This window comes from Dasypus novemcinctus, chromosome 25 (assembly GCF_030445035.2).
Source record: "Dasypus novemcinctus isolate mDasNov1 chromosome 25, mDasNov1.1.hap2, whole genome shotgun sequence".
NCBI lineage: Eukaryota > Metazoa > Chordata > Mammalia > Cingulata > Dasypodidae > Dasypus > Dasypus novemcinctus.
The window spans coordinates 7,921,633-7,939,371 of record NC_080697.1 but is presented as its reverse complement, the minus strand read 5'-3'; the positions used below and the strand labels follow the sequence as shown (position 1 = coordinate 7,939,371).

At 53.7% G+C, this 17,739-nt stretch overlaps 1 protein-coding gene across 4 annotated transcripts in view; it reads right to left on the bottom strand.

The window, feature by feature from the left end:
* Positions 1-17,739, bottom strand: part of KCNS3 (potassium voltage-gated channel modifier subfamily S member 3) — a 34,760-nt gene that overhangs the window by 16,722 nt on the left and 299 nt on the right. For 2 of the 4 annotated variants that reach the window (XR_011647451.1, XM_058288099.2), the window contains exons 2-3: positions 14,887-15,001; positions 3,203-3,394 (exon numbers count right to left, since the gene is read on the bottom strand). The exons of 1 other annotated variant lie outside the window; for it this stretch is intronic. The gene's annotated coding sequence lies outside the window, so the exon portion shown is untranslated. The remainder of the gene's footprint in view (positions 1-3,202; positions 3,395-14,886; positions 15,002-17,739) is intronic. One more of the 4 variants, XM_058288101.2, reaches the window with a different exon arrangement.

Sequence of the window (17,739 nt, the reverse complement as noted above, 5' to 3'; positions counted from 1 at the left end):
CACCGCAGACGCCCAAGCCGGTGAGTTCTCTGTGTAATGGTAACTGGGCATAGGGCTATTTACCCCGTTTCCTGTGCGCTGCGAAGCCCGCCCATCTCCTGGGGCTTGGTCAGCTCCGGGACACGTGGGTGAGTCTCAGCTGTAAGGCTGACACTGGCCCAGACCCTGAGCTGGGCTGCGGCCCCTCGAGCCGCTCCTGGCACCCAGCCAACCTCCCTGGTGCCATCCTGCCTTGTCAAGCGCCACTAGCAGGGTTTCCCATCCTTGGCACTAGTCACATTTGGGACCAGAGAATTTCTTCTGGGGCCGCCCTGTGCACTGTGGGATGTGTCCTGGCATCCCCGCCACCTCCACCCACTGGCTGCCAGCAGGACACCTACCCACCTGCAGGCGGTAACAACCAAAAATGTCCCCAGACAATGTCACATGTCCCCTATGGAGCACAATCGCCCCAGGCAGAGAACCAAGCAGACAGAAGGGAATTCCACCACCCGAGGAAGCTGGGAGACCAGAGGGGGTCCGAAAACTCAGAAGACAGACTGTTTGGACACTTTAATTCCCCAAAAACATGCTCTTTCAGAATTCCACCATGATACTTCTCCAGTCAGACAAGCAAAACTTAAAAAACCATGGAACAATCAAAGCAAGTTTAACCTTTTGTTGAAACCCAAATCATGCCTCCCGCAATCTGAGCCTGAAGTCAAGGTTAGCAGCAGCGATCTTCTCCAGGACAGCGTCGCTCATGTTTTAGCAACCGGAAGGAACCGCCGTGCTCCCGCGCTAACAGAGTTTCAAAGATTCGGCCTGCTCAGCTCTCTGCAGCTGGCGGTGCTCCCGCTGAGCACGTCCATTCCTGCCCATAAGCCCGCCGCCCCGCCGTCCCAGGGAAAACGAGATCGCACGCCAGGTTTGAAGTCTTGCCGCTATCCACCATTCACAACCCACGTCCCATAAAGTAGGAGAACAACGCGGTAACAAGAATAATATCGAAAGGTGAAATCTGACCTCACCTCTATCTTCTTAACGACAGAGACCTGTAGTCCAGCATTTTGCTTAAATAAAATTATCACATGCAAGCCACTTTAAGTGGATTTAGGATATCAAAAGAAATGGACTTACCTTTAAATTCTATAATCCAAAACATTCAGAATAATACACCTTCCAGGTGATTCAGGGGTTTACTCAGAACATCCCTGAACTACCTACTTCTTCCAAATTATCAAATTTCAAGAATATAAGAAATCCTTGAATTAACAATGATTTTGTGGGGGGTTTTTCTGTCCTAAGAAGCAAATGAAAACTTCTGAGTCTAACGTACTTGGAGATTAAAAATAAATTATAGAAAGCCTGCTCTTCACTGAGAAAACCAGTCAATGCTTTCTCAAGCAATGCCCCTAAGTTATATTTGAAAGGCTAATATAAATTCTATTTCCCTGGGCCATTCGGCAGGAGCGAGAGACTGCAACGCCATCTCCAGAACTCCCCAGGGCTTGGAGTGGGGGTAACTCCGCTCCGCTCCCTTCTCCTGCTCTGCGCTCCTAGGCACCCTCCCCCAGGGAGGCAGGGCTACTGCTGAGTCACCTCAGCCTAGGAGAGGAAAGCAGAGCGGTGGGACCAGAAGCCAAGCCGCACAGCCACTGGGCCCCACAGGGTCCTCCGCGCGAGCCGTGTGGCCCAGGTGCCACCACTGCCCCAGCCCTGCAGAACGGCAGGCCGAGGGCAGGGCTCCGGACTGCAGGCAGGTGCCACAAGCCACAGCAGCTCAAGGCGGCGACCCTGTGGGGGCCTCCTGCCCTGTTTCCAAGGCAGAGCCTATCAGCGTTGCACTAACACACCCGCAAGGAGAGGCCCCAGGAGAGGCCCCGGGAGCAGGCACTCAGAGGCATCGGGAGCTAAGTGCATTCCACAACCAGAGCCTTGGTGTAAACTGGTTAAACAGGAAACCTTTCTGGAGAGCTCTGCAAAATCCCACAGCCTCGCATTTTAGAATGGGTCGTGGGAAAACAAGGCACTCAAGCGTGCCAGGGTCAAGCGTGGACACGGATGTTCGCTGCACCATTCTTTACTCATCAGCGCAAAAAGTCAAAGGCCTATGAGCCTCCAGAAAAGAGTCGGGAGGTCATCAGTGGGGTAATGCTTATGCACGCCTCAGCAGGGTCCCAGAGACAGCCAAAGTAGATACAACCCCAGGTACTGGTGCTCCTGAGGGCTACGGAGACACACAGGTCCTATGGTCACAGCAGATGGCTCTGGAGTTCAGTGCCACGTCAGCGGGTCCTACTTTGGAATTTGTGCTCCTGAGTGTGATGGAGTGGGACTCAGATATGACCTTTCTACGTGTGCCTCTTCTGTTACTTTTACCGGACCTGTGGTTGGCGCTGGGGTTGGTATATACTCAGGAGGCCTGAATCCCTGGACTGTCCATGTGACAGCCAGGCCCTGAGCCTCAGCAGACTTGCAACTCCTACCCTCTGGTTTATTGGACTTACCCCGGCCAGAGAACAGGGAGGTGGAGATGGTCAACCACCACACCAGAGAGCCAAGACTGCCTACAGATGCAAGCAGGAGAATCACATCCATCACCCATGTGGAATCTAAGGCCCCTCTCGATATAGAGGTGGAGTGGACATCACCATCCCAGGGTCCACAGGATGGAGGAACAGAGTGTGGCTTAGAGTGGACTTGCTGATATTCTACATGGAACTACTGTGACCAGTATGGAAGAAAGGCAGGTCCTGCCCGGGTCTTCTCTCCTCTGAACCGAGTCACCCCGCCCCCTCTCGGCAATGTTTTCATTGTATTCGTTTTGCAAAGGGGGCTGCGAGGAACTGAGACAAGAACTACGTCTCCCCAGCCCACAGCTATTCAGTGATAGCTCCAGGGTTTGAGCCCAAATGGTAACGCCCTAAGGCCCATTCTCCAGACCATTCCCAGAACCCTGTGCCCAACCGCCTGGAGATCCGAGAAAAGAGTGTCTCAATACGCTGTTTAAAAATTAGAGTAAAGTTGATGGTATGATCCTAAATTTGTAAACTATGCCTGACCGTATAGAGTGAAAAACAAAACAATATCCCTGGAAAGGGTAAATGCACTCTCCGGAGTTTGGATCTGGGATGATTTTGCCTTCCGTTCTGTGCCTCTCAACCGGGCATGAGTTTCCATAAATGGGTAGGTATGATAAGGTCATTGTAAAAATAATTACTTCTTTCAGGAAAAATGAAAGGTGAGGAGCAGCCCTGGCGAGTGTTTGGGCAGGAGGAGCGTGGACACGCAGGAAAACTCCCAGGTGTGCGAGCGGTGGCATCCCCGGCCGAAGCACTTCTGTGTCACCCGCAGGAATCACCAGCTTCTGTCGTCCGTTCCCCTCTGCTTCGCGGCAGGCACCGTCCTGGAACTACGGAGGACAAAAGTCAGCTTAGGTCTTGCCCTAAAAGAGCAGAAGAAGGTGAAAAGGTGAATAAATAACTGCAACTCAAGGTACGGGGGAAGAGGGGGAGAAGGCCCGCAGGTGCGGAAGAAGCTAGGAGTCGCCCCGAGAAAGGCGAGCAGGGACGACGACGGGAGCAGATGGCGTCTGGCTGAGCCGGGGGGTCAGGTCTGCGAGGCTCAGGCCTGTGTGTCACCTCGGCCAGGTGCTGCGGCCTAGGTGGGTGGTTGCGTGCTTTCCTGATGGCCACCGCGAGGATATTTCGTGGAAGTACATGACCGTGAGCTGACCGCGCCTCCGGCTGAATCCCGCCGCCGCCCACCGAGGAGCTGCCTTCAGCCAGGAGAGCAGCTCAAGGTCTCACAGGAGAAGTGATGCTTTCAGCAGCCGGAGGAGAGTTTCCAGGCAGCCAGCTCCTCCCAGGACTCGTCCAGGACCCAGCGAGCAGCCTGCCCTGTGTGTGCGCTTTGGACTGTGCGTCCCCACGGTCTCAGGAGTCCCCTTTATAAACTCTCACTGACTCTACAGCTATCTGCTGCCGGCTGTGCCCCTCGAGAAGCCTAATGCAAGGTCAGATACGATGGAGGAAAGGAGACCAGGAAGGGGGTGAAGGGGGCTCTCCAGGGGAGGCGGAAACGCATCAAGGGCATGGGCGCAGGGGCCTGCAGAAGCACAGGGCGCGGAGTACCGTTCCATCTAGCCAGGAGGGGCTATCACCTAAAGCCATACACATAAAATAATTCTTTTCAGATATAAAGACGTTGCCTCTGCTATCATACCCCATACCTGTGTGAGCCAGGTGTACCAGGTATACCAGAGGTCACAGAGGAGACTGCATTTCCTGTGGCCACAGAGAGAATGGCTGAAATGAAGGAACCCTCTCCCAAGCCTTCTGGGCCCCGAGAGTCACAAGGAACCAGTCAGAGCAGCAGAAAACCTCCTGGGGAGTTATTTACTGCTGTTCCTAGAGCTTCTGAAAATGAGAGGCGGCCACTGGGCACGCCACCTGCCTGCAGTGCCAGGCACCCGAAACGGCCCCGGTGAATTCCAGCAGAGCCCACGGAAATGCAGACAAGGTCAGGCACAGGAACACTGGTCACTGGCTCGTCCCACATCTCTTTTTGACTCCATTTAATCTATCCTCCATCTGCAGAAAGAATTCAGGTCCTTGAACTCAGATGAGAGGGAAAAAAATCTTTATTTCTCCCTTATCTCTTACTGAAATTCAGCAATTCCTTCCATTAAAAATGCCAGCCTGGGTCCAGAGCAGTATCAGAAACACCAATGACTTTGCACTAGTAGAAATATCAGATAATTTCCTCCCGTATCTGACTTGCTTCAGAAATTTCAAAGTATCGTGTAGGCTCATTACTTTGAAATTCAGTATAGACCTCCTGCTAGACCTTAATGAGTTAAAAAAGAAGCACATTACTAAATAGCAAATTTGTTTTAATATTTTGATAACTGTATTTCACTATAATTGGATTCCTTTATATTCCGTATCCTACTTTTTGCATTTAAAAACACCATTCTGAAAAGGAGTCCATAGGTTTCCCCAGACCACCAAAGCTGCCATGGCAAACAAAGAGTTAAGAATCTCTTAGCTAGAGAGCCTGTTAAAAAGTCCGTTGCCTCCAGGGGTTCCCCTCTAAGAGCCAAAGCCCTCTCCCCAGAATTTGCCTGATGGTGTGTCCCCCTATCCTCTCTTTCCCTCCACCTGGCATTCTCCTCTCCCTGCTGTTCCCCACACTGGCCCACCACAGGGCCTTTGCATGGCTGCTCTCCAACCTGAAATGCTCACTCTTTCCCCAGGTGACTCCTTGGCTCGCGCCCCCATTCTCTCAGGTGTCTATTCAGGACCTCCTTGGCATCTGCGGGCTGAGTTACGTGCCCCAGGAAAAAAAAACCGTTGCGAATCTTGATCCCATTCCCATAGGTGTAAACAGGAGCTCTTCTTTTTAAAGATTTATTGATTGATTGATTGATTGATCAAGACAGCAGTTCTAACACACAAACAAACATGAGCTATTGGATCGAGTTATAGCATAACAAATTCAAAAAAGTAAATAGAAAAATAGGGGCCAGGGCTGACACCAGTACGAGCACACTAACCCAGACGCAGCAGATGGGATGCCAATCGCCGAGGTCGTCACAGGCGCCCCTGGCCAGGGATCAGAGGAAAGGGGCAGTCTATGCATGAGTACAGCGGGTAGTAAATCAGCACGCGGAAACGCCTCAGCTTAGCCTCGTTTCTAAAATGCAGCATTATCCATTTTAAGGCACACCTGCTTAAACATGAACACAGCAAAAACCCTTTTACCTCTGAGGCCCAAAATGGGCAAGACTGGTTGAACAGAGGCACATAGAGGGCGGCCCCGTGACAAGCAGGGAGGGCTCAGGCTCACGCTGGCCCTTCTTATGGGAGATTCTGTATCAACCAAAACGAAGACCAGAGCCCACGTGATTCTTTTCAAATATAAGTCGAAGACAAACACAGTGCTCTCTTAATCCTTTTTTTTTTTTTAAGATTTATTTTCTTTCTCTCCCCTTCCCCCCCACCCCGCCCCAGTTGTCTGTTCTCTGTGTCTATCTGCTGCGTGTTCTTCTTTGTCTGCTTCTGTTGTTGTCAGGAGCACAGGAATCTGTGTCTCTCTTTGTTGTGTCATCTTGTAGTGTCATCTCTCCATGTGTGCAGCGCCATTTCTGGGCAGGCTGCACTTTCTTTCACACTGGGTGGCTCTCCTTACGGGGCGCACTCTTTGCGCGTGGGGCTCCCCTAAGCGGGGACACCCCTGCATGGCAGGGCACTCCTTGCGCACATCAGAGGCCCGGGGTTTGAACCGCAGACCTCCCATGTGGTAGACAGACGCCCTAACCACTGGGCCAAGTCTGCTTCCCTTAATCCTTCTTTAGATATACTCAAGACACTCATTTTAAAACAGCATAAAACAACATCTCCCCACCCCAAATTCTCTTTGCAGCAAAGCTTCTAGACATCGTTTCCTACACCCAGCTTTCCTTCCCCGCCACATTCTTGCCCTGACACCCCACGAAGGGTTGCTGCTAAGGGTACGTGGGCGACCGAACCCAGGGGCCCTTCTCAGGCAACTGCGGACTTGCCCATCCAAGGCCCCTGTCCCTGCCCTGCCCAGCAAGTCACTAAGGCCACTTGCTCCAGGCTCCTCCAGGTCTCCGACGACTCGTTCTTAGTTTCCCATGAAATCCTACTTCCTCTTCTGGAGCCCGAGTCTGAGATCACAAAATAATATACCCACAGAGGCCAGCCAGGGGCCCAAAAGGAGACCGGGAGGACACCTGGACCCTGCAGCTGGCCCTGCCAGAAGGGGCCACAGCGCCCCTCCCCCGTGGGCATCAGGTCACCTAATTTGTCACCCACAAACTTCATATTCATGGGAGCTCTCCTGACCTTGTTGATGTCGGCACCTCTTGTTTTCAATGCTTTTAACACCTAGGACAAAGCAAACAGACCCACAGCCTGGGAACGGTCCCTGCGCCATCCTTATCCCTCTGCTTTCATCTAGCCCAAAGTTCCCGTGGCAGAGCCCCAACGTGGACCCCCAGCCCGGACCCCCCTGCACGTTCCAGGCTCACAGCTGCTCCTGGGCACGCCCATTTGACCGTCCACTGGGACCGTGAAGGGCACACGTGCCAACCCCCTCTTCCTTAATTCCCAGACCGGGTGCCTGGAGATCATCCGGGCTCCTCCCTTTCGCTGCCCACGAGGCTCAAGGCCATCCTGTCACCACCAAGGCTGATGTCCCAAAGGCTCGCCAGCCCCTTGCTCTTGCTGTCCCTCCTGCCTCGGCTTCAATTTGGATGCCGGGTGTTTGCTCCGGGTTCCCTACGGTAGTGCCCTAACTGTCCTCTCTGCCCAGGCCTAACCCAACTGCCCGCCCTCAAATTCATCCTCATGCCAAGTTCAAGTCATCTTCTAGGATGGACGCCAGGTCACGTTCTCCCCGTTTCCCAGTCAAGCTTAAATCCCTCTGATGGCTTCTCTGGCCTTCAGATGACTTCCCTCTGAATCCCAGCTTCACCACTCACTAGCTGTGTGACCATGGGCAGACATTTAACCTCTCTGAGCCTCAGTTTCCTTCTTCGTAAAACTTAGATAATAACTATCACATGCCACATAGAGCAGTTAGGAGGATTCAAAGCGAGGTAATAAAAATGAAGCCTTTGCGTCTAGCACACAGTAAACGCCCAGTACCACGGCAGCTGTGTTGGGGGTTATTCCTCACCATCCCGACTGCTAGAGCTGTGAAGGATTGCCTGAAGTTCTCCAGAAGTGTCACAGCTGCTCTCCCAGCTCCAGCCCCTGCCCTGGTGTTGCCTGGTGAGAATGCCCTTCAAGACTCAGCTCTACTACACTCTCCAGAACAAACCTTTGCCCCCAGGCCTCCCGCCCCCCAGGCTTGACCCCTGCCCATCTCCCAGGGCTTGCCTCCAAGTATTTAACTTGCTGAACTGCACTAGAACAATTTAGTCCACTGTCTACACCACTGCACCACTCCACAAAGGCAGGGGCTATTTTTTCCCTAATCTTTGTACTCCTAATATCCAGCAAAAAATGAATGAATGAATAAAGGCTCTTATCTAATCCCAACCAACCCAGAGAGGCAGGCATTGTTGGGATCTGCTACTTGTGGATGAGGAAACTGAGGTTCAAAGTGATCAAGTACAAGCAGGGGCAGGGGGCAGGGGTGGCAAGCCCAGCCCAAGCCTGCGTCTCCCACGAGGCCTCGACTGGGTGAGCCCAGGCTGCTCCCGTCCGTGGTGGTGGCAGTCTGTCCTTACCTGCCAGGCTCATGTCCTTAAATAACTGTTACTTTGGCCTTATCTCCCTAAGTGAGCAGGGAACTACACAAATGGCTTCTTATCATCTCCTGTCCATTCTGGGAAGCGCGACAAAAAACATCTCCAAACGACATCAGAGAGCACACAAGTAACAAGTAACAGGAGAGCCACAATTTACTTCTGAGCTTACTTTTGCAAAGGATGTGCCTTCAGCCCTCTCTAGAGTGTCTTCACAAAATGATTTTCTAGAAAACCCTTAGGTAGAGCCGGCTTTGTACCAGGCCCTGCCTTAAGACCCTTATTTAGTGAGCCCCTTGATCCCCTCCACAGCCCCATGAAGAAGAGGTGAGCATCGCTGCCATTCTGCAGATGGGGAAACTGAGGCCAGAGAGGTGGAGTCTCTTGCCCAGCTAGGATTCGAGCCCATGGCTGAAGGGCAGACTCTGCAGCTGGCCGGCCCTGATCCGAATCCCAGGTCTGCCCCTTCCCAGTTGCATGACTCAAGTAAACAGTTAAAACCAATCCTCAGGAAGTGGCTCAATCGATTGCGCTCCCGTCTACCATACGGGAGGCCCTGGGTTCATGTCCCGGGGCCTCCTTATGAAGGCAAGCTGGCGCACGTCTTAGGAGAGCTGATGGCCCATGCCCACGGAGAGCTGGTGCACCAAGATGATGCAACGAAGGGAGACAAGCAGGCACAGAAGAACACGCAGCGAATGGACACAGAGCAGACAGCAAGCAAGTGGCAAGGCAGGGGGGAAATAAATAATTTAAAAATAGTAAATCTTTAAAAAAAATAACACATCAGTCCTCACAGTTTCCTCATCTGTTTATATGTAGGTAAAGGATGGACAAGACAAGTATGTACATCAGCATAATAAAACACGGCAGTTTAAGGTCAGATAAGATGACAACAGCATCTGCCTCAAAGTACTATGGTAATGACATGGGTTAATACATTGCCATTTTGCATAATGTTAATAATGCCATTGACAAGAGGGCCTGGCACATAGCCCTAAGTGCCACGTATTAAACTCTTCTTATCCAGTATTACCAGAGCTCTGTAGGTCCACAGAAATCACCCCACCTGGCTGATGACACTCTGGCCTGCACAGGTGGATTCAGAAGCAGGAACACCGGGTGCTCCAAGGTTGGTCTGCAGGGCCCAGCCCGGGCCTCTCGGGGACCCCCTCCCCATCAGCAAGCCGGTGTCCCTGTGTGCACACCGTTTCCCTTTCAAAGCGAGCTGGAAAGGCTACAACGCTCGCCTTCGTAAGCCCTGGTGTGAGTGGGACTCTTGGACCTTCCCAGCTACTAGGGTTCTTTGGCTACAAGCTGTAGCAACTGGGGTGGCTAACGCAAACAAGCGCCGTGTCTTCCGGAACGCATCTGGCCTCGCGGGATCAGTGAGGTCAGGCCCAGGAAGGAGCTGCGTCGGAAAAGGCGCAGGGGAGAAGGAACCTGGTCGGGGAGCCACCGTGGCGGTCGTGGACTAAGCCCACACCACGGCCCACCCAGTGGCTGTGCGGGGCAGGGACAGCAAGGAGGTGGCAGAGGAAACTTCCGGGGCATCTTGGGCATTTACCATCCCATCAAGACGCCATGCAAAGGAAACGAGGGGCCTGCAGGAACAGGGAATGGAAGCATGGCCAAAAATTCCCCTCAATCGCCTTTGGGAATTCTCCATTCTGGACCTTTTTGAAAAAAAAAAAACCTGAAATGTAAAAGTCTAAGGAATTTCAGGCATCAGGGAACGTGCTGAGTTAACTCTCGGGGTGAGACTGAAGCCCCTGTCCACTGGCCCCACATCACACCAGGAGCCGAGCCGGGCCAGCCCCTGGCCTCCACCGGCGGCCAGAGCGACCCGCCTAAACCTCAAGCCAGCACACGCCAGCACCCCGTAAAACCCGCACTGGCTCCCCAGCGCCCTCAGGACGCGGTGCCAGCGCCTCGGGACGTCACGCAGGGACATCCCTGCCCACCTCTCTGGCCCCGCCGTCCCCAGCCCACGTCACACCCTCCGCCGCAGCGCTGTGGTTATTTACCATCCCAAGCCTGACCTCGCCCTCTCGCTTCCAGAGCTCGCAGGTGCTGTCCCCCCTGCCAGGAGTGGCCCGTCCCCTTCTTCTCCAGGCTCTTCTGGCACTGTCCTCCACTGTCCAGCTCACAGGCCACTTCTCCCAGGAAGCCTCCCCACGCAGCTCAGGAGGGACCCCTCCCCTGTGCTCAGAGGAGCCCCCCCCCCCGGCCTACTTTAGCTCGCCTCAGACCACCCTGCACCTCTGCGTGCTCGATGCCAGGAAGGGGGAGACGCCGGCGGAAGAACGAATCGACGAATTCCACGGAAGGGTAAAGCCAGGAGTCCCTGCTGGGAGGCACCTTCCCGTCACACCTCCTCTCCACGGGGCTCCAGGAGCCCGTGATGAGAAGGGCTGGCGGAGCCGGTCTGAGGCTCCCACGGGACGTGGCGGCAATTTCCAAAGGATTTCAGAAAAGCCTCTACTGCTGCTACCAGCAACGGAGTGCCATCTTCAGCCAAATCATAAATCCTCGGCATACTTTCAACGAAATCCTCGGGGAGCCCAGTATTTACTGCCATAGTAAACTGTCACCGTGACTATTTACATCATGGGGTGAAAAGAGTTTCAACTCTTTTCTTTTAGAGAAGTTGAGGGTTTATAGAACAATCACGGATACAACACAGGATTCCCACATACCACCCAATGAGTAACACTTGCATTGGTGTGGTGCATTTGCTACAATTGAGAAAAGCACATTTCTAGAACTGCACTATGAACCACAGCCCGTGGTTTAACTTAGGGATCACTGTGCAGTGCTGTCCCATGGAGTTTTTTTTCATTTTATTCTGTCACCTTATAGACAATCTAACATTTCCCCTTTTAATCATATTCAGATACGTATTTCAGTGCCATTCACTGCATCACCACCATCCAATCACCAAACCATTTCCACCATTCCACGCAGGAACCCTGCACATTTGAAGCCTTCACTTCCCAGTCCTTATCCCCATCCCGCCCCCAGTAACCTATATTCAGATCCTGACTCTGTGAGTCTGCTTATTCTAGTCATTTATAATCAGTGAGGCCACACAGTGTGTGTCCTCTTGTGTCTGGCTTATTTCACTCAACATGCCTTCAAGCGTCATCCACGGTGCTGCCTGTACCAGAACGCCATTCCTTTTCACGGCTGAATAATATTCCATTGCATACCCAGAGCACCATTTGTTTATCATTCACCTGCCCCATCGCATGCCCAGAGCGCCATTTGTTTATCCATTCACCTGCCGAGCGACACTTGGGTAGCTTCCACCTTTTGGCAATTGCAGATAATGCCGCTATGAACGTCAGTGTGCAAATATCTGTTCGAGACCCTTCTATCAATTCTTTGGGGTATATTTACTTAACCTTTTAAAAGACATAATAAAATAACTGTGGTGGTGTAGATGGCATCTAGCCTATTATTTGGAAGGTAGAAAATAAGACTTTTATGCTTCCTTAAACACCCACCTCCAGCTCCTGGAAGTCATCCTAAGAGGAATTTTAACTCTGCCAAGAACTCTCTTCTATGACTTAATCCATACTTCATCAAGATGGAAAAAATTATAAAACAGTGAGCTCCCCAGGCAATGGAAGTTAAAAGAGTTTTCTATTTGACTTATTAAAATTAGTTTACACACCTCTCCTTTCTCCAGTCCTTTCCCTAAATGTACCCACGTCTCTCGGGGTTCCAAGTTCTCCACACAAGAAAACACCAGGTGGAAGGTGCCGGAAGGAAGCAGCGAGGTCCTCCGAGGACCCGCATCCTCCAGGGAGCACAGCAGAGGCCACCGAGGCCCGCCCCGGCCTCGGGCAGCTCAGGGCACCCCTGGAAAAGCTCTGCTCCCTCCTGAGGAGCTGTGGCGAGCAGGAAGGCACGTTTGGGGGAAAAAAACAAACGTCACGTGCCCTGGAGTAAAAATGGGCTTCTTCACCGGATTTCCAGTCCCCATTTCCACGTTGGTGCATTTCCTACTCAAGTCAGTTCAGCGAAGGAAATTTAAAATAGTTCCGCACTCGGTCAGCTGGGTAGGTTCTGAGGGCGTTAATAATAAAATAGTACAAGCAGGGTGGGGGGTGGGGTGTTGTCGTCTGTCACTGGGAACCAGGAAAAAACAACATGGTACGCGTCTGCGGTTCGTGTCTTTACATCGAATCAGGTAAACAGTGGGAAGTACCGACGCGCTGTCCCCCCGGGGTGCGCCTGCGCGCGAGTGTGCGGAAGCCAACATGGCCCTGGTCCTGAGAGAAAACTCCGTCTCCTCCTTCAGAGTCCACACACAGCCCTTGGGTCCCAGGACTAATAAGGCTATCCACGCCCCCGCCTCCTTGGGATTTAAATCTCCTGTCTTGGGCTAGTCTAAAACCTCGACCCGAGGTCTGAGAACGCTTCAACGTCTGACAACGCTTGAGGACGCTGCAGCGGGGGCTCGCCTCACGCTCTGACGCGCATGCTCAAAGCTGCTGGTGCAGGGGAGCGCCACAGCTGAAAGCAAGTCCGCGGCTCAGGGCCTGGGCACAGAGCGGGACGCCCTGTACTCTTCATTTCAACGCCCCAAGAGGAAGGCTGCTGGGTGAGACGGCAAGGTGTGCTTTGGCGTCCAAAATTTAAGTCCATAGGAGCCGGGAAAAGAAAACTCAGGGCTCACCACCAAAAAGATACACCACCCAGGCTTTTGATTTCGACTTGGATCAAGAAGCAGGGAGGAAAAAAAAAGTAAAAAAATTAAAAAAATTTTTTAAAAAAAGAAGCAGGGAGGTGTGGTGAGCTGGCCCACGCGCACTGCTGCGCGCAAGGAGTGCCGTGCCATGCAGGGGCACCCCCAGAGGGGAGTCCCCCGCCCAAGGAGTGCGCCCTGCAAGGAGAGCCACCCAGTGTGAAAAAAAGTGCAGCCCGCCCAGGAGTGGCGCCACACACACAGAGAGCGGACGCAGGAAGATGACGCAAGAGAAAGAGACATGGTTTCCCAGTGCTGCCGGATAATGCAAGTGGACGCAGAAGAACACACAGTGAATGGACACAGAGAGCAGACAATAGGGGGGGAAGGGGAGAGAAATAAATAAATCTCTAAAAAAAAAAAGGAAGAAGTAGGGAGAAATTTGCTGAACAGGGCAAAGTTCTCAGGCCTCCAGAGAACTTTCATTGACATTCCTATTTTCACACCTCGAGGCAACCTACTTAACAGGAGTTGTGATTTAAGGAGATGATGGTGGGTTGTGGGGACATCAACAGCTTTTTACGATTTGGTAAAAATAGATAAATTGGTCAATCGATGGATCGATAGGCAGACAGATATTCACTGCCACATAACAGCACTTCCCAATTACACCTTCAGCCCAGAGGAGACCCGCTTTGCCAAGGAGGCTCAGGTCTGAATATCTTTGCCATGCAACTGCCAGTCCCGGAGGGAGGAACTGGGCAGGTCCTTCGTCAGCGGCCCCACAACAGCCCCGCACTTACAAACCTGGGATCTTAAAAACCCACAAGAATAGCAAGGCCCAGATAAGAGATGATTGAGTGACCTCAGAGACAAGAATGCTGAAATAACCTTGCCAGAGCCCAGCCCAAGACTCCAAACCACAGTCTTTAACCACGATGGTCTCCCACGTCTTCGGCCAATTAAATTCTTTACCTCAAGTAAATCAGAGGAAATGCTTTTAGGTTCACCTTGGCACATCAATCAGGGCGTAGGAAAGCCAAACCGAGCCAGGACATAATGAAAGCAAAAAAAAAATGTCAGCATGCTCAAGCCTAAAAGTTTAATCTGCTGGCATTCTCGTATCTCGGCACACTTAATTATTTGCCAGGATGTAAGTCAGCATTTCCGAAAGAAGTCTTCCAGAGGCAGCAAATGGCTTAACGACCCTTGGGTAACTTTCACTTCGAGAGTCCTACTTAACTCTCATTCCCTGGAAGTGTAAGGTGGTCGCCGGGCACCCGATCCTCCTTTAAGGCCCTACCGGACCACCTGCGATGTGCACTGCTGATCTACAAGCCAGCGTGTTCTGCTAAAACGTGGGGTCCCTGAAGACAAACCAGACCCAGCTCTCTTTCTCCAAGACGCTGCAGGCACAGAGGAAGAGTCTGCTGTGATGGCGAAGGCCAGGTGAGGAAGGATGCTGCTGGAACTCGGCTAGTTGGCTGGGAGCCACGCAGTTGCCCCGGGTTCTCCATCGGGGTCCCATCCCACGTGCCTTGGGGGGCCTGCTGTCCCCTCACCGCCTTGTCACCAGTGTCTCTGCGCTGAAGCCAATCCAAAGGAGCTCACCGGTGATCATCGAAGAGCAAGGGCTTAGAACCCACCACATTTCACAGTCCTAGTAAAGAAGAATCTTTGCAGGGAGATTTTTTTTTTTTAAATTCACAAAATCACAGGCTATAGAAAAAGACACAGGGAAGGGTAAGTGAGATGTCCCAAGTGACCGGGAGAAAGAGCCAGAGCTGGGATTCAAACCTCTAACCTTCTAGAAGCGCCAGTACCAGATGACGCTCCACGCAGAGCTATCCCCGCGTCGATTTGCCCGCGAGGAGGACTGCTCCCTGACCTCCGGCCAAGGTCATCCGTGTACAGCCCTCTGCCTCACCTGCCACTCGCCTCTCAATCCAGTCCAATCTGACTTTAGGTCCTTCCTCTCCAACATGCCTCGTAACTGGTTCCCAGTCCATTATTCGCCAACCTGTCCTCGCAGCCTGGGAGACCTGGTAGGAATATCAATTTTCATATTGACTTAAACGTGCACACATTTTCCAGAAAGAGTCCACGGTCTTGATGGTCAGTCTCCCTCTTTCCTAACCCGCTGGACAGAATGCCACCAGACAACAGACTGCTTTGGCAAAAGCAAAAAGCACATTTTCCTAGTGTGGTCTCTGAGACACGGGACGGCAAGTCGCTTGGTCCTTGCAGGCCACTTCTGTGTGTCATTGATCAGTAAAGTCAGCCTGAGGTCCTACTAAGCAGAGGGACAGCTGGAGGGATCACAAGGAGGCCAGACACTGCAGCGCGAGGGCCAGAGTTGTGGCTCTGCTTTCTCCTCACAGTATGACCTTGCTCAAGAGACTCGGGCCATCTCCCCTTTATCCTCATCTAAAACGCGGCAGCAATAGAACCCACTGTCCAAGGCTGCCACCAGGGTGAGACAAGGGGATACAGAGAGAGCTTTCGGCGCAGCACCTGCTACCTGCGCTGTGCTGATGATAGACCCTAGAGGTCTACATCCGGCAGCTAAGCAGACTGAGGCCTGAAGAAGCAAAGTGGCTTAGTCGAGAGGCCATCAGGGGACAGCCAGGCTGGACCCCAGGCCCACAGCCAGGCTGTCCTCTACCACTCCTCCTTGTGCATGGGGCCAGGGGGCGCCCTGGTCACTCCACCACCTGACCCCTGCTGGGCGGGAGCCGTAAACTGGCCCACCCGCCCCACTGCCCACTGCTCCACCTCCCCTGGACCGCTGCCCCCCCATCCTCTGCCTCCCATCCTTCACCCAGGAAGGGGAGGGGCCGGCTCCAGCCGCGCCTGGCTTCCTCACGGAGCTCCTGCGAGGATTAAATGACATAATGGCTGGAAAAGTGCCTAGGAGAGTATCTGGAATAGAGGATGCAGCCAAAAAATGGTATCTATTTTAAAAGGAGGGGGAGCAGGTGGAAAACCCCACAGTGCCTGCTCTCTCCAAGCTGGAGCACACTGCAGCGCCCAGGTCCCCAAATGCCAACTACGGGGCAGGCGGGGACGTGCTGCGGGGCAGAGGGGTGGAGAGCCTGGAAGGACTGCGGCTAAGGGCAACACTACGGAAGACAGGGGAGGGGCTAGGGCCCCCAGTCTCCTCCCTTAAAAAAAACTCACAGCAATACTTAGTTGGTGCTTTGCTGGCAAGCCCAAGCTTCAGAGCATATTATAAAATAAATAAATATAAAATATTAAATATTTTAATATTTCTGAACAGAGCAAATGCTGCCTGCCATCTCCCAGTCAGCTCTCATGAACTTGACCAGCACAAGCCTAGCGTGGCTGCAGCCGCTGATGGCTTTATCCAGGGGCTGATTATCAGAACAGCTACAGCTAAACAGATCCCACAAGTCTCTCTAGAATATTCACAATGTGCTTTGGAGCCCGAGTTCTTAAGAACTCTCCTCCCTACCCCAATATTGACAATTCCACGTTCTTCAAAGGACAAATTTAACATGAGAGCAGGAAAAGGAAAGAAGCTGAAGAGAGAGAAGGAAAGCCTGAAAGAAGAAACCGTGTCTCTTCCACCAGGTGTCCCCAGGGCCTGGCCCCCAGGGGGTGGGCAGTGAAAGCAGCTACCCGGTAGGAAAGAATCCCTGGCCTCCAGGAGGTGCCTTCCAGGTGAGGAGTGGAACCTGCGCACTACACCAAGTGCAACTGCAGAAGCAATGCCACTCTTTCAGCTTGAGATGCGCAGGCAGGAGGCGCCCTAGGTCATCTGCCTCTGCAAGGGAGCAGGTGGGCAGGAAAACGCTTGCTTCCTGTTTACCTGGTCAGGTATTTGCAAGGAGTCTTAACAGGGGCGCAACCAGGGGTAACCCAGTTCTAAGTGAACGGTCCTGCAAAGCACAGACGCCCATAAATGAAAGGGACCGCTCTGATGGCGGTGACCTCACCTGCCCCACTCTCTTTAGAGGATAACCTGAAAGACAAAAGCCAAGCGCTCTCTGAGCGCCCGCAGGAGGCAAGAGTCACCGTCCACCCCTCGTATCCAAGCAGGGCACTTGGGTCATCCAGACGGGTGGAGGCGATCGGCTCAAGCCCTCGTCCCTTTAGGGACGGCGCGGCAAGCGCGGGCCGGCGGCGGGAGCCCTGCAATGCGAAAGCTCCGGCCCCGCGCGCCGCGGCCCCTGCCGGCGAGTCTGGCTCGCTCGCCCGCCCAGTCGCCCCGGGAGCCCCCGATCCCGGGGCGCCCACCCCCACGGCGACCACGTATGCCAACGCGGAGAGCCCGCGGGCGGCCCGACACAGGCCCTCCAAGCCCCCAGCCGCCGCCCCGCGCGCGCGCTCAGCGCCTGGGCGCCCCGCGGCCCCAGGACCAGGGATCTGGGTGCGCTCTTCCCGGCAGCTGTCGCGGGGCGCCCGGCGCCGCTGCGGGGCACAGAGGAGGGGAGGCCCGGCAGGGAAGGAGGCGGAGCAGCGGCCAGGGAAGCAAGGACATTCGCCAGGAAAACGCCTCCTCTCGAGGACAAGAACGAAGGGCTTGGCGGGCCAGGGAGACGCCCCGGGGACGCCCTGCGCGCGGGGCGGCCTCTCGGGGGTCCTCGCCTCTCCCACCTCCAGCCGTTCCTCCCCCCCTACCCCTGGCAGCTGACCCTCGAGCCCTCCAGGCGGCTGGCGGGGGGACCCAGGCACCGCCTCCGCGGCCCGCAGCTCGTGCAACAGGCGGCGCCTCTGGGGCTGCAGCGACGGCGGGCGCGGGGTCCCGAGCCCTGGG